Below are 21,103 nucleotides of genomic sequence, written 5' to 3'. Positions count from 1 at the left end.
TTATAGAAGAGGAGTTTTTTTAGAAACTCTGCTTATAGAAGTGGTGCTTTTTAGTCCCTCTCTTATAGCAGAGTTGCTTTTTAGAGCCTCTCTGTTAGGTACTCACATAAAACACCACGACGTACATCCAGAGATATGGACCCAAAAATAGTGTTGCTCTAGCAGAATAGTTTTGATGTTGTCGCTGACCGAAAGGATTTTGGTTTCGGGTCAATCTGGTACAAAGTACCCACTGCCATGGGATTGGCCGAAAAAATTTATCAATTTTTGTTCGGGGCTCTACCCCGAAAAGTTGAGAATCCCACCACAAAATATGCGTAACCCCGTAATTAGCAGCACAAGATCCAGATTTGGTGAAAATTCCATTACAATCAAAATGGTGATGCTAAACAAATGCATGGCATAAATTGAATACTCTACCAGGTGGCGGATAAATCTGAAATGTTTACCACAGGTAGATCTTTACGTCCTGATTACAAAAATATATAGCTTGTTGGGGGGAAGTCCATACTTCCCCAGTTATGGGCCTCCGAAGTTCCGAAAATTCTCTTGTTAAAGTAAGAAAAAAAGTTAAATTAAAAAAAAATGTTGTTCCGGTGCCCAAAAATTGGCTCCTGTCCATAGGAGAAAGTTTCAAATCCCGGGCCGAAGGCCGGATACTTAGAAAAAACTTACAATTTAAAAAAAATTTCAGATTTTTTCTGCCAGCTGGTAGAGAATTCAATTTGTTCCAAAGGTTCATTTCTAGAGAATTACCTTTCCCCAGGTAAAAATCTATATCTTTGTGATGAGCACACCAAGGATTAGATGTGGTACAAATTTCAGAACAAACGGAGAGGAGCTGATAAAATACACCTAAGTTTCTTGAAGGCAGAAAAAGCCTAACCTAACCTTGAAGAAAACAAAGCCATATATGGACATAAATTGGTTATTTATTTGCCATGTAAAAAAATCAAAACAACTAACAAATGGGTGGTTGGTTTCAAAAGAAACAAATTTAGCGGTCTTGGCAAAGTTTTGTTTAGGAATGAAAATGAAAAGGAAAGCAAAAGAAATACCAAAATATAGGCAGGCGCAGGAAATCCCAGGAAAAGGAAACAACGGCAGACAGCCGAACAGCAAGAAAGGCAGGCAGGCTGTTAGCCTTACATCTATGCCTTAGACACACACACCCACCAGGAAAGGAGACTGGAGACTCTAAAGGAAAAATGTGTCTAAATGTGTAGACAACAATAAATACCAACCGCACAAACAGAAACAACAACAAAGGAAAAACAATGAATGAAAACTTTATGGGATATTTATGTTAACGAATGACTAATAAATGTGGAAAGAGGTGGGGGGTTGTTGTTGGTTGTTTCTTTCTTTGCCATGGATTTCTCACACTCTCTGAAGTGGCAAAAAAAAACACAAAGAAGATGAATGAATGATTGTGAAAAAAAGGTGTAGCAATCTCCACAAGCTGAGGCCTAAAAGACAATTAAATATTTGTTTAAACTTTAACTATGATTTCTTGGTAGTGGTGTTGTTGCAAACACCCACATTCATGTCGTCTTTACACATGATGCTGATATGGGGGCTAGCAAAGTAAGTGCATGGCAGTTATTTTATTTACCAGAAACCAACTTGAAACCCACACACATGTTAAACAAAATTAGGCGGCTTGAAGTCTAAACCACAGAAAAGAAACACAAATATTTTAATATCTTGTTTTATTGGTCTCCAATTTAAGTAAATTTGTTGAAACTATAACAAGATGTTGTTTAAAGGGTGGAGGTGCCATGGAAATCTCGACAAAAGTCTTTAAAGAGAAGTGAAGGGTGGTAAATGGGGCTCGTCAACACAACAATAAGGCCGGAAAAGCCTTTTACCAGGAAACAAGGAAGCAAAAAAGCCGCATGTTTAGTCTTTAGTTAGATTCGAGTCAGTCGCCTTCAAATTCCTTTTTTTTTCATTCCCCTGTTTGTATCCCTTAACAAAATCAAAGACATGTCGTTGGCTGCGCAGTTACATTCACTCACCTTTAGATGTCACAGATTTAGAGCCACTTTTTCCAATTGTTTTTAATGTTTTCTAATACCAAAAAAATTACACAAAATTACCAAAAAATTCACCACACTTAATGGCTTAAAAAAATCACTTCAATTTCACAATACAACATTTCATTTTCACTAAAAAACTTTTTCTACTGCCCCCTTACTCCGTTTTGCACTTTTTCTTTGCACAGTAAATTTTTCCGATTGCCAAAGGAGTATTATGAGTATTATGCGAAGCAATATTTGCCAAAAGCCTCCAATTTTACAATTTTATTTATTTAATTCCTTTGTTGTTTTCACTTGACTTTTGTTGTAATTTTTTTTTTGCAATTTTCCAATAGAAACTTTATTTTTTTTATTATTTTTCACTGACACGAAAAAACGACGAACTCGTCCAGGAAAATATGAAGCCGAGAAATTAATACAAAAAAGACGAATAAAAAGGAACAGGAGAAGACAAATTGTTAATCACCATGAAATAACAACACCGAACGAATGTCATGAAATGGAAGATCGAATGAAGTAAATGGCATTCACTGCAAAATGGCGACATTTCCAATTAGAATTGCCGGCGCTACTTTAATTTTGACGTACTTTGTTTGTCAGTGTTGCCTATTTGGCGTTTTTGTCGTATAAAATTAAGGAAATGTAGGAAAATGTAAGAAAATAAACAGATAAGCAAGAAAAATCGGAACAAGTTGAGTTTACCAACTATGGGAACAAAAATTTCTTTAAAAATGTAAATTTTTCTTAAATAGTCGGCCATCGGCCGGGGATTTAAGACTTTCTCCGATGGACAGGGGACAGGAGCCAATCTCGGGGACGGGAACTCAATTTTCTTTTAAATTAAAATCTTTTTCTAAGCAGCCGGCCTTTAACAGGGGAATTTTCGCAATTTCGGAGGCCCATATCTCGGGAAGTATGGACTTCCGCAACAAATTTTGTATATATTTGTGATCAGGGAGACGAGATCTATATGCGAAAAGACATTTCATCCCGATCCGAGCTTAGTTGGTAAACTCAACTTATGCCGAAAAATCTTTTTGTATGGGGGAAAACAATTGGAACATTTTACAGTTTCATCTCTCCAGCCCCAAAAAATCAAGAGAGAAAGTAAAACCTTAAGTCCCGGGCCACCCTAACTAGGCGTTTACACTAGGCAGTTTGTCTTCAAATACAACTCTGATTTACTAACACATACATACATTTGTCGTTTGGCTACCAGCTGTCCATGATTCTTTCACAGACAGCCGGGTTAACAAAATTTTGACATTTTTTGTAAAAATGTGTGAGATAATAATAGAAATGTGTTGAAAACAAAAGAACGTGAACAAAAATAAAATATGTGAACGGAAAACAAAAGGAATTCGATGATTTTCATTCATAATTTTACAACTGTTTTTGCAGTTGTCTGGACGCCTACGTCACAAAGGCAAGTTTTGGGATTTTGACAACCAATACATGAAGTCAACTGTCCTGTCATTTGTAAACGCAGGGTAAGAGTAATTTCACTGAAATTATGACATGAAAGTAAAAGAAAATGTAAAATAAAACGGTCTGTTTGTTTCATACGATTATTGCAACAAAGCAAAATTGCAGAACACATGAAACCGTGTACACTAGTTTCTTGAAATTATGTGTTTTTCTCAAAAAAGCCAAAGTTTCCTGTAAAATTACATTGAAATTACTCTAGTGTGGCCCGGGACTAACTCATTTACAATGGTTGACGAGACATTCTAATATTTTGACATACAGTTTGTCAAGTAATTGTTTTCGAACCAAGAAAACTAACATTTTTCTGTATTAATTTATGAAAAATGACTGATAATTGGGATAAAAATGTCGGGTTTTTTGCAAAAAATAGTTGGTAGACTTATTAAAGACAAGATAGGATGTATAAATAAAAAATTGACCCAGGTAGTCCAACAAAAAATAACGAAAACCCATAACAACATATAATTCAAACTGTCAAATAAATGTTTTCGAAATTTAATGGAAGTTCCAAAATAATCCATATTTTTGGTAAATTCTTGAAAATCATGGCATTTTATGAATGTTATTCTTAAAAAGCGTTAACTACTAACAAGTATCAACAATATTAGGTGTAGAATATCCCTACTAGGAGGGTTACCATATGGACCAAGGGAGTACCAGGTCATATTACATGTAAACAGGGTCCTATAGGTCTTACTCCGGAAATGTCTGAAAAGTAAGTCGTTTTATGAGTTTTTAGTTCACGAGGATGGACTGCCATCAAATACAAAAAATATTACCTACAGCATAATTAGATCAGAAGGGTTGCCAGATCGACTAAAAAGGTACCAGGTTATATAAACAGTGAACGAGGCCACCTGGGCCCCGAAACTGGGCACCGAAGTTTGTTTTTTACTTAAAATTAATTAAGAGATAATGGTATTTCACTAAACAATCGGAAATATCGAAGTAGGAGACCAATATTGCTTAGAAATGTATGGGGTAGAGGTTTCGACAGTTTTCAGAAATGCATACTTCGACCTATTGGACACATTTCGCGTACTCTGCAGTACTACTGTAGTAAATTTTTAAGGGGGAAATTATGTTGATGGGTAAATAATGCTTCAGTGTTAGCATGGAAGCAAAAAAACTTAGAGAATTCCTCTGAACTCGCTATATACAGTTGAAATCGGAGGTCTATTAAAAATCAGCATAGACTGACAATATCTTATATATGCATTTCTAAGCGCATTTTTTATGTCGTTTTTTGGTTTATGTTGGAGAATTCCCTTATCCCTTAATTCAATTTGAGTTAAATAAACAAATTTTAAGCCCTGGTTATGGATCCAGATGGCCTCGTTTACTGTTTATATAACCTGTCACCTTTTAGTAGATCTGGCAACCCCCTGATCTATTTATTATGTATGTAATATTTATTGTAATTGATGGCATTCCATCCTGGCGAACTAAAAAAACTCATAAAACGCCTTAGTTTTCAGATATTCCCGGTATAAGACCTATAGGACCCTGTTTACATGTAATATGACCTGGTACTCCCTTGGTCCATATGGTAACCCTCCTAGTAGGGATATTCTATGCATAATATTGTTGATACTTGTTAGTAGTTAAACCTTTTTAAGAATAACATTCATCAAATGTCATGATTTTCAAGAATTTACCAAAAATATTGGTTATTTTGGCACCTCCATTAAATTTTGAAAACATTTATTTGACAGCTTGAATAATATGTAGTTATGGGTTTTCGTTATTTTTTGTTGGACTACGTGGGTCAATTTTTTATTTATACATCCTGTCTTGTCTTTAATAAGTCTACCAACTATTTTCTGCAAAAAAACCGACATTTTTATCCCAATTATCAGTCATTTTTCATAAATTAATATAGAAAAATTTTAGTTTTCTTCGTTCGAAAACAATTACTTGACAAACTGTACCTCGTTTGTCAATGTTGTTAATAGAGCGTTTTTTTCTTGCAAATAATAATGAAAACACAAACGAAATTTAATAAAACGCATTTTACATTTAACATGTTTGTCTTATGCCAGACTATGAAAATTTTCATTGAAAACGTTTTGTCATTTTCTTCCAAATTTTCATTGACGTCTACACACATATATGAAATCATATGAAAATTTTGATATTTTCATTGCTTTGCATTGGTTTGAGAGTTACGAATTTAAACACAAAGAATAATTTAAGATTACAGAACCTTGTGTACAGGGTTTCACCCCCTTCACACCTCTTACCCATAAACTCATTTTCATGTTAATGAAAATTTTCATAGTCTGGCATAAGACTTTTATGAAACTTGCATCATTGAAGTTGTCTATTCTATACAATAGCTTTGTTCCTTTACTTTTTTAATGGTCAAAGTAGTAAAAGAGAAAATTGTCAAAATTGCGCAAAATTTCTCTCTCATGAACAGTTTTACCAGAAAAGTAAAGGAACGAAAAAATTGTAGATCTGTAGTGGGATTCTGTAACTCATTTTTGCTGTTACCGACAAAAATCGGTAAAATTAAATCGCAAAAGTATGACTAAAACATAAAGAAAAGTTGGTATCACTGTTTGTGTCGGTGGAGGCTAGCGACTACTTTTTATTCATCGTTAACTTACCGAAAAATTTCGTTAATTATCGAAATTATAAGCATTTTAATTTTACCGACAATTATCGATAACAGCAAAAATGAGTTACAGAATCCCACTACTGGTAGCAATGTCAAAAAGAAACATAAAAATTCAATTTTCTTCTTTTATTTCACAGTTTTTAATTTTGTTTTGTCAGCGTTGTTGCGGTGCCTCACAGAAACAAAGTCACAAATCTGAGGGCGAAATTTTTTTTTGCGCGGAGTGGCCTTATCTTTTAGCCTTTTCGCCTGCATGGCGGCTAAGAACCATGGACCAGTAGTTAGTATGGATTGTGGTGGTGTCCAGTAGGTGATGGTAGATTGTTCAATGTTGTGCTACAGTTGTTTATTGTTGATGTTCCTGGGCCAGATGTCGGGATGGGACTCACCCCAAGGGAGTCGACGGAGTTGGCCGGCGCTATCTAGGCATCATTAGGCTGCATCTAAGGGACACATAACAGCGTTCGACTTTTTCTTCTGTTTTTGTTCATTTTTTCTTCATTGTCAAATAACCGTCAAACAAATGTCGAAAAATCAGTTATACCATTTTTTACCAGTAGACATTTGTCTGGTAGCCTGTGGTAGAAGAGAAAGGCATTTTTGATATCTCTCCTCTCTCACTCTCTTAAAAATTTCTTCCAGTTTTAGCACAGGTTTTCAATGAAGAACAGAGAGTTAAAAGCCAGAACAGAATCAATCGTCGCTTGCTTTGTTTGCTTCCCAAATGTCAAATTATAAAGGAATGTCAGAGCCTCCTAAAGGGGAAAGCAGGCGGATTTCCAAAGAGGCTCTGGCATTCCTTTATAATTTGACAGAGAACAAGGGAGTTAACAGAAAAATTTCTTCAGTTGGGTTCCTTTACTTAGTCCGTGTTTAGACACACGGGAAAGTAAATTCAGTTTTTAGGCATTAGGGGGTAGGAAAGAGTATTGAGGAGCTCTTTCCTCTCCCCTCTCTCCCAAAAACTCAATTTACTTTCCCGAGAAATTTGTGTGTCTAAACACAGACTTACCTGTTGTTACCATTTTTTGTACTTCATACAACTATGTCCCAATTTACATTAGGCGAGTTTACTTGCGGCAATTGTCAGTTTGATGAAGAGAGGGGTGAGGAATATGGTAACCCTTTGCCTCTCAACACCCTCTCTCACCGACAAACTGACAATTGCCGCAAGTAAACTCGCCTAATGTAAATTGGGACTATCGTCAAGTCTGTTGGTGTTAACACAGTGTTATGCCACCAGGACTGGGGATTGTTACCATTTTTAACCTGCAAATCGTTCCTTAACCCCAAAAAGTGGTAAAACTGAAAGCAATTTTTAAGAGAGTGAGAGAGGATAGAGAGCAAAAATGACTTTCTCTTCATTTTTTTCGTTCCTTTACATTTCCGGTAAAAATGTTCATGAGAGAGCCTGTGGTAGAAGAGAAAGGCATATCTGCTCTCTCACTCTCTTAAAAATTGCTGCCAGTTTTACCACTTTTTGGGGTTAAGGAATGCTTTGCAGGTTAAAAATGGTAACCTCAGGTAAGTAAATGAACAAAGCTAATGCTTGGTTTACATTACGAAATCCACTCGATTTCAGCTGTCAATTCCTTTGCGTATACGTCAAATGAAAACTCATCCGAAATCCATTGGATTTCATTTGACGTTTCAGCAAGTCCCGGTCCACACTAGCGTGAATTTCATTAAAAAATTGCATGAAATTAGGCGTTCTTAAATCGAATTCCCCACTACAGCAATTTTATGATTTTACTCTACTATGGAATGTATGTATGTATGTGTTGTTGAATCAGAGTTGTATTTGCAGACAATCTGTCTTGTGTAAACGCCTAGTAACCTCCGCGGCATACGACGGATATATAGCGACCTCCCGATCCTTTTGAAAATTTCACCACAAAAAGATCTCATTATCCTGAACAACAATATACATACATACATATATACATATTTTTCTATGAGAATTGTCCATGGTAGAATAATTAATTATTAGTTAATTTCCATGGTACAATAATTAATTAATAATTAATTTTTGTACCATGGGGAATTCCATAGTCTTGTGTCAGACTATGAAAATTTTCATGAAAATGTTTTGAGCTTATGGGTAATGCTTGGTTTACATTCGGCGTCGTTTCGTGATTTCGAAGGCGTTTCGTGATTTCGCGCGGAATCAAGCTAAATTTATCATGATTTCGCATACAAAAATGAAATCATCTCATTTCGTGATGAAATCACAGTACACATGATATACAACCTTGCTTTTGCCTAAAAAAGTACCAAAAGTTGCAACACTTTTCACGTATCACAATAAACAAGGTAGATGTGCGAATTGCTGGAACAAAAAATTTTAATATCAAAATTTGTAAACAATGTGAAAAGATATTAAATTACATTGTTACAATGCTATTTTTCATTGTGTTCCCGTCCTTTTTAATGGTAATGTTAGAAAATAGACCGAATTGTCAAAAATTGCTTCCCCATACAAATTTCGTAAAAAATGCGGGAACGGAAAAATGACGGAAATTGCAAAAACTCCAGCAGAAATGTCAAAATCAACGTATCAGCTATAATATTAGGTACCAATGAACATGCTTGCTGATAGTTTCTACTAGGCCAAAATTTTATGGCAGAAAACAGGAGAAGAGGGTGTTATTCGGCGCTATTTTTGTTTAAAGAGAAGTGCAAGTCTTGCTAGATATCGGAGTACGGGAACGCATTTTTAGCACTAAATGGAAACACTACTGCAAGTACTAATATTTTGCAGGTTCTGAGCAAAACTTTTATCTATCATAATTTATTATTATGATGTCTCAACGATAAAATAATTTTTTATTTTTTTATTTGTTAGTACATACTATACACAATTAATACGATATATAGATAATTTTACGATAATTTTCCAAATAAAGTTGTAAAGTTCTATATTGTCGCATATTTTTGACGATTAAATCAATTTACAATAAATTGTTTTGAAAATTTATGTTCGATCAGCTGCAAATATGCATCTACCTTTATCATTGTGATATGTTTGAAATCAAAAAAAAATAATTGTAAACACCGGGGTGTATTTCAGGATTTCGTGAAATCCAGTGGATTTTGGAGCGCAAGTGTAAACTTGGCAATATACTCCGAATTCTACACTCAGTACTGTTTGAGACTACGAAACCCACATTCGGGCTCGGCAAAATTTTAGCTAAGTCCTGACAAAATAGGTTAAGTCGGAAAAACTCCATCTGTAGTGCGATTCTCTAACTCATTTTTTGAGTTACCGACAAATGTCGGTAAAATTAAAATGTTTATAATTTCGGTAATTAACGATATTATTCGGTAAGTTAGCGACCAATAAAAAGTAGTCGTAATGTTCTACCGATAGCAACAGTGTTGTCAACTCTTATTCCAACTTTTGATTCATAATTTTGCGTTTTAATGTTAACGATTTTTGTCGGTAACTCAAAAAAAGAGTTAGAGAATCGCACTACTGATATCCCAATGGTTGTTCCGCCTTATTTCTACCTTAATTATACGATTAGATGTTTATGAACTCAATGACATTTAAAACTTTCCAAGGACTTTGACCAAAGATTATGCACTTCTGTCGGCACCAACTTATGAAAATTCATAACTTTTGTTTTCTCGAAAACAAGTAGAAAAGAATCAGTCTTAAAAGTATAGACTTTAATCTATAGACAGATCGAATATGGGCTTTAAAACCAATATCTCTGTCCTAAAAATTGTGCAGTAAGGGAGTTTCAGAATTTCGTTGACGAATACACTTTCCGACAAAAATATCGAAACATTTGGGTATAAAACTTCACGATTGTTGCGAATAAATGTGTATGTTGTAATCATAAATTTGACTTCGATAAGAGCGCAAAAGTTTTGCACTTTTGTGGAGAAGATACCTGCAAGAATGGTCCATTGTGGAAGTAGACCTAACTTCGGTAGTCATTCCTTTTGATAGTTATAGTGTCAATCCGTCATTTTAGTTGGTCATGGTAAGATTTTGAACCGTTATGTCAGGAAGCATTCGACTTACCCACGAAAAATAGAATATCGCTGTAAACAAGACCGCAAGGAGTAGCATTGGCAAACATGTCCAATGGATTCTCGAACAGCCCTTATATTGCACTTATTTTGAAATTTTGTGAGGGAAGTATCCGAAGATGTTGTCCCATATATACCCTCTTGGTACTTGATATACAGTGGCGGCCAGCTAATTAGGGAAGATTTTTATGATATAAATTTTTTATATAAGGTATTGGTATAGGCACTATCGAGTGATGTCAAAACATTCTGAGATTCCCCATATGTGGGGGAAGGACATCCCACTTCTCTAAAAATGGTCCATATTAGCCTGGTCAGCTAATTAGGGACATTAGTAGTAAAATTAACTTAACGTTAATTGGAACACACTTTTATAACAGAATTGTTTGTATTTGGTTAGTTAATAGTGTATACAGATGATTTCATGCTTTACCCCCACCACAAGTCCTTTAAAGGACCGAAGTCTTATTATAATCCCTAATAATGTGCTTTTGGCCTTATTTTCCATTAAAGCACTACGAATATGCAGATCTTTTTTTGGCTCTTTAAACAAAAATGATATTTCTAGTAACCCCAGACATCATTCCGAACCATACACTGCAATTACCGCTCCATACTGGGTATACATTTTTCCTTAAATTACTTATTAACCAGTTTGGATGAGTAACTAGGGTGAAGATCCTATTTTAAGGACGAAATATGAGGCTTTCTTAAATCAAAAAAATATGATAATCTGGTAATTAGCATGCTGACATAATGTGTTAAAAATATTTTTTACTTCTTTCAACAACTGGAGTTTTTCGGCATCGAGGAAAATTTGTGTGTGAGATTTCAAAACTATACAATTAAACCATCTTTCTGTTTATATGCACCGAATAATTTTTCCAGTAATATCAACTTCTTTTCCCTCAAAAATGAGTAATATCGATTGGTTTCGATGAGGAAATGTACTTCGTTCCATACAAAATCTAACACAAGGGTCCCTGGGGCTTCCATCAATGTTGGGGTTTTTTCAGCCTTTGTAAAAATTGTGTATGTAAATGATCTCACACTAAATTTTGCTCAATTTTATAGGTAGAGGCAAAATATTTTTTTTTTGACATTATGTCGGCATTAATGGCCATATTACCATATTTTGTTGACTTAAAAATGCCTCATAACAGATCCTTCAAATAGGATTTTTACTCTGTTGACTCACACAAACTGGTTAATATGCAATTTAAGGAGAAATCTACACCCAGTATGCAGCGGTAATTACAGTGTATGGCTCGGAATGTTGTCTGAGGTTATTATAAATATAATTTTTGTTTCTAAGAGCCAAATAAATAAAAGTTTTTTCGCTGCATTAACGGAAAATAAGGCCTAAAGCACATTATAAGGGATTATAGTAATACTACGGTCCTTTAAAGGTCCTGTGGGTGTAAAGCATGAAATCAGTTGAATACACTATAATACCCTAGACAGACGGCAGCGTTAATTTGCATTAACTGTCTTAATTCAAATTATTTCGTGCATTATCCACATTCTTATAGTAAGTTTACATTTACGAAATCCACTCGATTTCAACTGTCAATTCCATTGCTCAAACGTCAAATGAAATCCAATCGATTTCAGATGAGTTTTCATTTGACGTATACTCAAAGGAATTGATAGATGAAATCGAGTGGATTTCGTAAATGTAAACATAGTATTAATGCACAAAATCAAAGGAAATTTAAACTGAATTTAGGTTTTTCAATATGGCAATGCTGTAAAGGAGAGCCCGTATTCATGTAGGAGAGAGAGCATATTCATGTTCTGAGACACAATTTGCATTGAAAATCAATTGTTTTTTTTTGTCAAATTTCCATGTTTAAGAAAATAAAAAAGGAAAACAAATCAGAAATTTTCGCGTTTCTTTCAAATAAGTAGTGGTCTTTCTCGAATAGAATAGCAGCTAATCGTTTTTCGTGCCTTCTATCAAATCCTTTTTTTAAAATTTTTATTTTCACAAGCATTTCATTACCCACCATACCAATTCTATCGAAAATAATATCTTCTTAAAATGTTCCTTTAGTCCCGAGCCACACTAGAGTAATTTCAATGAAATTTTTACATGAAACTTCGCATTTTTTGGGAAAAATGCATAATTTCAAGAAACTAGTGTACAAGGTTTCATGTGTTCTGCAATTTTGCTTTGTTGCAATATTCGTATGAAACAAACAGACCGTTTTATTTTACATTTTATTTTACTTTCTACTCTTAGTGTGGCCCGGACTTAGAGTTTTGATACATTTTTTAATATTAAAAGGACTCAAAAATATCGCGAATAAATTTAATTTATTTTTGCATTATCGTGGTGAAAAGGTCAATGGTAGAAAGTATATTTGTTTCGCATATTTTGGCGAACTTTTGTAAAACTTTATGAAATGGTCTGCTGGGTACAAACAAACAACACAAACAGCTGTTTCATAAATGCAGATACTATCGTCTGTCAGGGTGAAAAATTAATTCAAATTAGGACATTTTTAATGCAAATTAACTCTGCCGTCTGTCTAGGGTATAAACTAACTAATACAAGCAATTCTTGTACAAAAATGTGAATCAAATAACCTTAAAGTTGATTTTTCTACTAATGTCCCTAATTAGCTAATATGGGCCACTTTTAGAGAAGTGGGATGTCCTTCTCAGAATGTTTTGACATCACTCGATAGTGCTTCTAGCAATACCTTATATAGAAAACTTATTTCACCAAAATCTTTACATTTTTAAATGAAATCGAGTAATCTATTAAACTGACTTTATTGTCCGTAATTAGCTGGCCGCCACTGTACATATGTACGTCCAGAAGTAATTTTAGGATGTTCAAAGTTTCGGTGAAATCGGATATTGAAATTTTGTATGGGAGGTACCTGAAGGAGTGAACCGATATAATCCATATTCGAACTTAATCTATGTCTCGAAGAAATCGATTTGGACCTTCGACAATGGTAGACTTGTGGGAAAAAAGGAGTGGACCTATATGACTTAAAGTTCGGTTGATCCGTTCGAGAGTTATCATGCGCTAGAGCCAGACAGACGAAAGAACTGGGCTAAATCGACACCAAATTATTTGAAGCGGATTTTGTCGAAACATATGAGAAGTCAAAGGCCATTATTTCGATGAGGTACATTTTTATCGTTAGCCTAATATCCGAAATTGCAGCAGATTTTAATACCATTTAACCAATGTTTGAGCATTAATTTTGTTTGCGGTTGTTTTCAGCTACAACTTTGTTAATGATAGGAAAACATGCAGGTGGGTATGCTACTTATAGCAGATATTAGCACTTTATGACGCACAACAATAAATTTTTCTCCATAAAAAAATGAGAAAAAGAAGTAATACAGATTTCACTGGAAGTTTTCTCAAAAAGAGTATTCAAACAAAAAATGTTAAATATTTCTTAGACAACTTGTTCATAAATTAAATTTTTAGTACATGACATTCAGAACAATCTAATAGTACGTTTATATATAACCGGTTTTAACAAACCCACTGGGTTTTAAATGTCAATTCCATTACATATACGTCAAACAAATCCTCATAAAGAAGGTTAACACCGCAAAAAGCTCTAATATAAACAGCATATAAGTTTTCATTTGAAAATTCCAAAAGTAAAAAATTATTTTAGTGAAAAAACGTAAAAATTTCTTAAAGTGGCTCAAAAAAAATTTATTGGACCAAACAATTTTGGTAGGGGGCCGGGCCCCCTGGCCCCCCTGCGTACGTCTCTGATACATACATATGTACATATATCTATGGGAATTCCCATGGTACCTACAATAATTAATTATTAATTAATTTCCATGGTACCATGATGGAATAATTAGGTGTAACGCAAGAAACAGCTGATCTTCATTCCAGTTGTCAAAATGCGTTATTTTGAATAAAATCACATACAAAATGTAAACAAACAATTCACAGTAATGCATTTGGTCTGTTCCTTTACTTCTGAAAATGGTAAAACCGGCAAAAGTAGTAAAAGTTGAAAACTGCTCCCATATGAATTGTATTGTGTCTGAAGTAAAGGAACGCTTTTCGAGTAAAAAGTTGTAAAACTTGAAGATTCTTGAACGTAAAGGAACAGGGCTATTATTGTGTGCAAATTTGACGTTTGACACGATTTGATGTAATACCTTCTTAGACTATGTTTACATTTACGAAATCCACTCGATTTCAGCTGTCAACTCCTTTGCGTATACGTCAAATGAAAACTCATCTGAAATCGAGTGGATTTCATTTGACGTTTGAGCAATGGAATTGACAGTTGAAATCGAGTGGATTTCGTAAATGTAAACATAGTGTTATCCCACCATGCATGGTACAATAATTAATGTGTTCGTTTACTCAACAATTTGTACAAATTTGTACAAGCCCAGTAAGTTCTTGTAATCGGCTAAGGTCTTTTGCATTGCACTGTAGAGTAAACGAACAACATCCAGTAACAATTTGTACAAATTTTGAGTAAACAAACACACATAATAATTAATTATTTTACCATGGGGAATTTCATACTTCCCGAGATATTGGCCTTTGAAGTCCCGGAAATTCCCTTGTTTATAACTTCGTCATTTTTGAACGGATAATGATAATTAATATGGGTATCATTGTAAAGAGTGGTTTTAGTCCAGTTAAGATCCAGACGCTGTAGCCGCCTCAATTCATATTTGACCAGAATTGATGGCACGATACCCAAAACTTTAAAACTTTGCCCTGCATGTGAAATGGGACCGCACAAGTGAGAGAGTTCCAAAATGAGTTTAAGTAAACATATTTTTTAGGTTAATTTCGTACTTTATTTGGAAAAGACCTAATATATCCCAAAAGACATAACTTTAGCGGGTTACTGCTAAAGGAAAATTTGTTCTACACTAAATTTCACTATAAGTCGCCGAACAAAATACATCTCCAGCTATAACATATATCAAGAAAATAGGGATTTTAAAATTTATTTATGGGTTGCCGAACAAAAGAAATCTCTAGCTTTAATATTTATCAAGAAAATATGCGTTTCAAATTGATTTTATGAAAAGGCACATTTTTCAATTGGACCAAAATCACCCACAATCCTACACTTTAGAAACTTGGCGTCAATGGAAAAATTATTCTACATCAAATTTCATTATGAGTCACCTAACAAACAAAGTTTGTAGCTATAATCCCATATGAGATAAAATACTGATTTAAGGAAGCACAAAATTTCCTCTAAAAATTTTATTTAAGGAAGTTGATTTCAATGGAAAAATTGTTCCTCATGAAATTTCACTCTAGACCACCGACCAATAAATTCTATATTTATTAATAAAATAACACATTTTTAATATTTAATAATAAATTTACTCTTTTTTTATTAAAATATTCTGTATATTATTTACAAAGAGACTAGACAGAAAAAATACATTTAGGATTCTGGGCTTTGTGTGTGTTTCTCTTTTTTTTGTTGTTGCTAAATATTACATTTTAAAAACTAATAATGACAATTAAAATTACAGATGAAGAAAAACTTAAGTACATTTGAATAATGGCAAAATAGAGAAGAAGAAGAATTAAGTACATCAATACTCGTGGCTTAACTAAGAAAGGTCAATGTGTAACATAATTGACAACATGTAGAAGACAAGTTAATGAACATAACGTCTTAATGGTGACAATGATTTGGGTCTGGGTACACATTTCACTATGTTATTATTAAGGGGACAAATCCATTAATTTGTCTACCTAATTTTTATGCAATGGCCTTCTTGTGTAATAACTTATTTTAGTTTTTATAAGTTTAAACAACTAAATCTTTAAAATAATACAAAAAGTAATAACAACTAAAAATTAAAAGCTATTAAATAAATTAAAACTAATTAAACAAAAAGATATGTCTTATAAGTTAAAAGAATAAAAATTAATGAACAAAATTCTTATAAGAAAAACATTTAACTAAAACTAATATGGCAAGCTGGGATTACAAACATTGGCATAGCATTTTCTTTGGAGAGGTTTACAAACTAAACATTGAGGTTAAGTTTTACGAAAATTGTTTTCTTTCATTCTTTGGGATATACATACATATGGCAACATATTTGGTTTTTAAGTACATTTTGTATTAAGTAAATTTTATATTAAATTATAATAATAAAAATTATTTATTAACATTAACTAAATTGTTGGTTTTTGGTTTAAGCAGTTTTTTTTTTGTTGGGTTTTGTTTTTGTGTTAGTAAATAATACACTGATGTATACACATTTAACCATACCATTAAAACGGTATGTTTTTTAAACTATTATATATTTCTTTAGATATAGTATATTGTATATAATATAAAGGACTAGATTAGGAACCACATACATATTTTGTTTTTTTTTGTACAACATACAATTAGATTTGTTTTCTTAATAACTATATAAAAATTTTGTTATAATAATTTTTATTAAGGGAAAATTTGAATAAGGAAAATATACACAAAAAAAAAATAAAAATCCTTTAAATTGCCATTCAACGTTCATGGATGACAAAAGTCTGTTTACATTATTTTATTAAAAAGGATAATATTTTTTTTTTAATAGAATACCGTACAAGTTCATTTTTATCATCATTTCATTTTAATTAAGAATGATATAAACATGATTTAAGAAAATTATTTTTATATATTATTTGGATTTATTTTTTAATAACATTTTTTATATAAAGTGCATAAAAAAAATATTGATTTTTCTCATAAATAAGAAAATTCCCTTTGTTTCATGTTCCACAATGAAGCCCGATTTTCCTGCAATACTTCACTTTAGTGAAATATTGTTAAAGGCAAAAATATTCTACATCCAATTTCACTATTAGTCATCGAACAAAAGAAATCTGCATCGATTTAGGGTATGAAGAAAATGTCGGTTACAGCTTGAGCACATGAAAAAATTTTATTTTGTGGTTAGATTTTCCATTTGATCCCATATGACCCGGAATACTTAAATTTAGGAAGTAGTTACCAAAGGAAAATATGTTCTACATCAAATTTTACTACGGGTCACAGAGCAAAAGAAATCTGTAGCTATTAAGGTTATGAAAAAAATATTGGCTACAATTTGAGCACATAAAAATTTGGGGTTAGGTTTTCCAATTGAGTCGATTTGCCCCGCAATACTTCATTTTACAAAGTTGGTACCAATGGAAAATATGTTCTAAATCAAATTTCACTATTGGTCAGAGAACAAAATAAATCTGTAGCTACAAAAGGTTAGCAAGAAACTATCAGAATCTGTATATAAAGCACTTTTAGGTGTTTATTTGTTAGTATTCAGAATTAGGCCAATTTCTCCCTTAAATTTCCATTTTAGGAGTTTGGTTCCAATGGATAAAATATTCTACATTATTCTACAATTTTACTATGAGTCACCAAACAAAAGAAATTTGTAACTATTAAAGATATCCAGCAAACTTGGATTTCATATGTGACTTTTCAAGAAGTTTTTTTCTGTTCTTTTTTTCTGGAATAATTCCATACTCTTCGTAATTGCCCGATATTTCCAGCAATACTTCATTGTGGGGAAAAGTGTCAAAGAGAGAAATATTCTACATTAAATTTTATTAAGGGTCACAGAACAAAAAAAATCTGTAGCTTTTAAGGGTATGAAGAAAATATCAGATACAACTTGAGCATATAACAAATTCGATTTTGTGGTTAGGTTTGCCCATTTAACCGATATGACCCGCAGTACTTCATTTTACAAAGTTGGTACCAATGGAAAACATGTTCTACATCAAATTTAACTAGGGGTCAGAGAACAAAACAAATCTGTAGCTACAAAGGTTATCAAGAAACTATCAGAATCAATTGTTTTCTGTATATGAAGCATTTTTAGGTGTTTATTTGGTAGTATACAGAATTAGGCCAATTTCTCCCTTAAATTTCCATTTTAGAAGTTTGGTTCCAATGGATAAAATATTCTACATCAAATTTTACTATGAGTCACCAAACAAAAGAAATTTGTAGCTATTAAAAATATCCAGCAAACTTGGATTTCACATTGTGGCTTTTAAAGAAGAATTTTCAGTTTTTTTTTTTTCTGGAATAATTTCATACTCTTCGTAATTGCCCGATATTTCCAGCAAGACTTGATTGTAGGGAAAAGTGTCAAAGAGAGAAATATTCTACATCAAATTTCACTATGGGTCAAGGAACTAAAGAAATTTGTAGCTATTGAGGGTATGAAGAAAATATCGGATACAACTTGAGCAAATAACAAATTTGATTTTGTGGTTAGGTTTTCCAATTGAGTCGATTTGTCCCGCAATACTTCATTCTACAATGTTGGTACCAATGAAAAATATGTTCTACATCAAATTTCACTTGGGGCCAGAGAACAAAATAAATCTGTAGCTACAAATGGTTATCTAGAAACTATCAGAATCAATTTTTTTGGGGTTACGTTTTCCAATTAAGTCGATTTGTCCCGCAATACTTCATTTTACAAAGTTGGTACCAATGGAAAACATGTTCTACATCAAATTTCACTAGGGGTCAGAGAACAAAATAAATCCGTAGCTACAAAGGTTATCAAGAAACTATCAGAATCAATTTTTGTGTTTATTTGTTAAGTATTCAGTATTAGGCCAATTTCTCCCTTAAATTTACATTTTAGGTGTTTGGTTCCAATGGATAAAATATTCTACATCAAATTTTACTATGAGTCACCAAACAAAAGAAATTTGTAACTATTAAAGATATCCAGCAAACTTGGATTTCACATTGTGGTTTTTAAAGAAGTATTTTTTGTTTTTTTTCTGGAATAATTTCATATTTTTCGTAATTGCCCGATATTTCCAGCAAGACTTCATCGTAGGGAAAAGTGTCAAAAGGAGAAATATTTTACATCAAATTTCACTATGGGTCACAGAGCAAAAGAAATATGTAGCTATTGAGGTTATGAAAAAATATTGGCTACAATTTGAGCACATAAAAATTTGGGGTTCGGTTTTCCAATTGAGTCGATTTGTCCCACAATACTTCATTTTACAATGTTGGTACCAATGGATAACATGTTCTACATCAAATTTCACTAGGGGTCAGAGAACAAAATAAATCTGTAGCTACAAATGGTTATCAAGAAACTATCAGAATCAATTTTTTGGGGTTAGGTTTTCCAATTAAGTCGATTTGTCCCGCAATACTTCATTTTACAATGTTGGTACCAATGGAAAATGTGTTCTACATCAAATTTCACTAGTGGTCAAAGAACAAAATAAATCTGTAGTTACAAAGGTTATCAAGAAACTATCAGAATCAATTTTTGCCTGTAAATGAAGCATTTTTAGGTGTTTATTTGGCAGTATTTAGAATTAGGCCAATTTCTCCCTTAAATTTCAATTTTAGGAGTTTGGTTCCAATGGATAAAATATTCTACATCAAATTTTACTATGAGTCACCAAACAAAAGAAATTTGTAACTATTAAAGATATTAAGCAAACTTGGATTTCACATTGTAGCTTTTAAAGAAGTATTTTCTGTTTTTTTTTTCTGGAATAATTTAATACTCTTCGTAATTGCCCGATATTTCCAGCAAGACTTCATTGTAGGGAAAAGTGTCAAAGGGAGAAATATTCTACATCAAATGTCAGTAAGGGTCACAGAACAAAGAAAATCTGTAGCTTTTAAGGGTATGAAGAAAATATCGGATACAACTTGAGCACATAACAAATTTCATTTTGGGGTTAGGTTTTCCATTTGATCCCAAATTACCAGGAATATTTAAATTTAGGAAGTAGTTACCAAAGGAAAATATGTTCTACATCAAATTTTACTATGGGTTACAGAGCAAAAGAAATCTGTAGCTATTAAGGTTATGAAAAAATATTGGCTACAATTTGAGCACATAAAAATTTGGGGTTAGGTTTTCAAATTGAGTCGATTTGTCCTGCAATACTTCATTTTGCAAAGTTGGTACCAATGGAAAATATGTTCTACATCAAATTTCACTAGGGGTCAGAGAACAAAATAAATCTGTAGCTACAAAGGTTTTCACGAAACTATCAGAATCAATTGTTGTCTGTATATGAAGCATTTTTAGGTGTTTATTTGGTAGTATTCAGAATTAGGCCAATTTCTCCCTTAAATTTCCATTTTAGGAGTTTGGTTCCAATGGATAAAATATTCTACATCAAATTTTACTATGAGTCACCAAACAAAAGAAATTTGTAACTATTAAAGATATCCAGCAATCTTGGATTTCACATTATGGCTTTTAAAGAAGTATTTCCGGTTTTTTTTCTGGAATTATTTTATACTCTTGGTAATTGCCCGATATTTCCAGCAAGACTTCAATGTGGGGAAAAGTGTCAAAGGGAGAAATATTCTACATCAAATTTCATGAAGGGTCACGGAACTAAACAAATTTGTAGCTATTAAGGGTATGAAGAAAATATCGGGTACAACTTGAGCACAAAACAAATTTGATTTTGTGGTTAGGTTTTCCCATTTAGCCGATATGACCCGCAGTACTTCATTTTACAAAGTTGGTACCAATGGAAAATGTGTTCTACATCAAATTTTACTAGGGGTCAGAGAACAAAACAAATCTCTAGCTACAAAGGTTATCAAGAAACTATCAGCATCAATTGTTGTCTGTATATGAAGCATTTTTAGGTGTTTATTTGGTAGTATTCAGAATTAGGCCAATTTCTCCCTTAAATTTCCATTTTAGGAGTTTGGTTCCAATGGATAAAATATTCTACATCAAATTTTACTATGACTCACCAAACAAAAGAAATTTGTAACTATTAAAGATATCCAGCAAACTTGGATTTCACATTGTGGCTTTTAAAGAAGTATTTTCCGTTTTTTTTCTGGAATAATTTCATATTCTTCGTAATTGCCCGATATTTCCAGCAAAAATTCATTGTAGGGAA

At 32.8% G+C, this 21,103-nt stretch overlaps 1 protein-coding gene across 2 annotated transcripts in view; it reads right to left on the bottom strand.

The window, feature by feature from the left end:
- Positions 1–2,574, bottom strand: part of vap (RAS p21 protein activator vap) — a 79,881-nt gene extending 77,307 nt beyond the window's left edge. The window contains exon 1 of one of the 2 annotated variants that reach the window (XM_073976377.1): positions 2,022–2,574. The gene's annotated coding sequence lies outside the window, so the exon portion shown is untranslated. The remainder of the gene's footprint in view (positions 1–2,021) is intronic. The other variant, XM_073976371.1, reaches the window with a different exon arrangement.
- Positions 2,575–21,103: the final 18,529 nt, after the last annotated feature.

Source organism: Musca autumnalis, unplaced genomic scaffold (assembly GCF_047663935.1).
Source record: "Musca autumnalis isolate F117 unplaced genomic scaffold, ASM4766393v1 scaffold_3, whole genome shotgun sequence".
NCBI classification, from domain to species: Eukaryota; Metazoa; Arthropoda; class Insecta; order Diptera; family Muscidae; genus Musca; species Musca autumnalis.
Note: the sequence above shows the minus strand (reverse complement) of the source record. Positions and strands in the feature narration are given on the sequence as shown.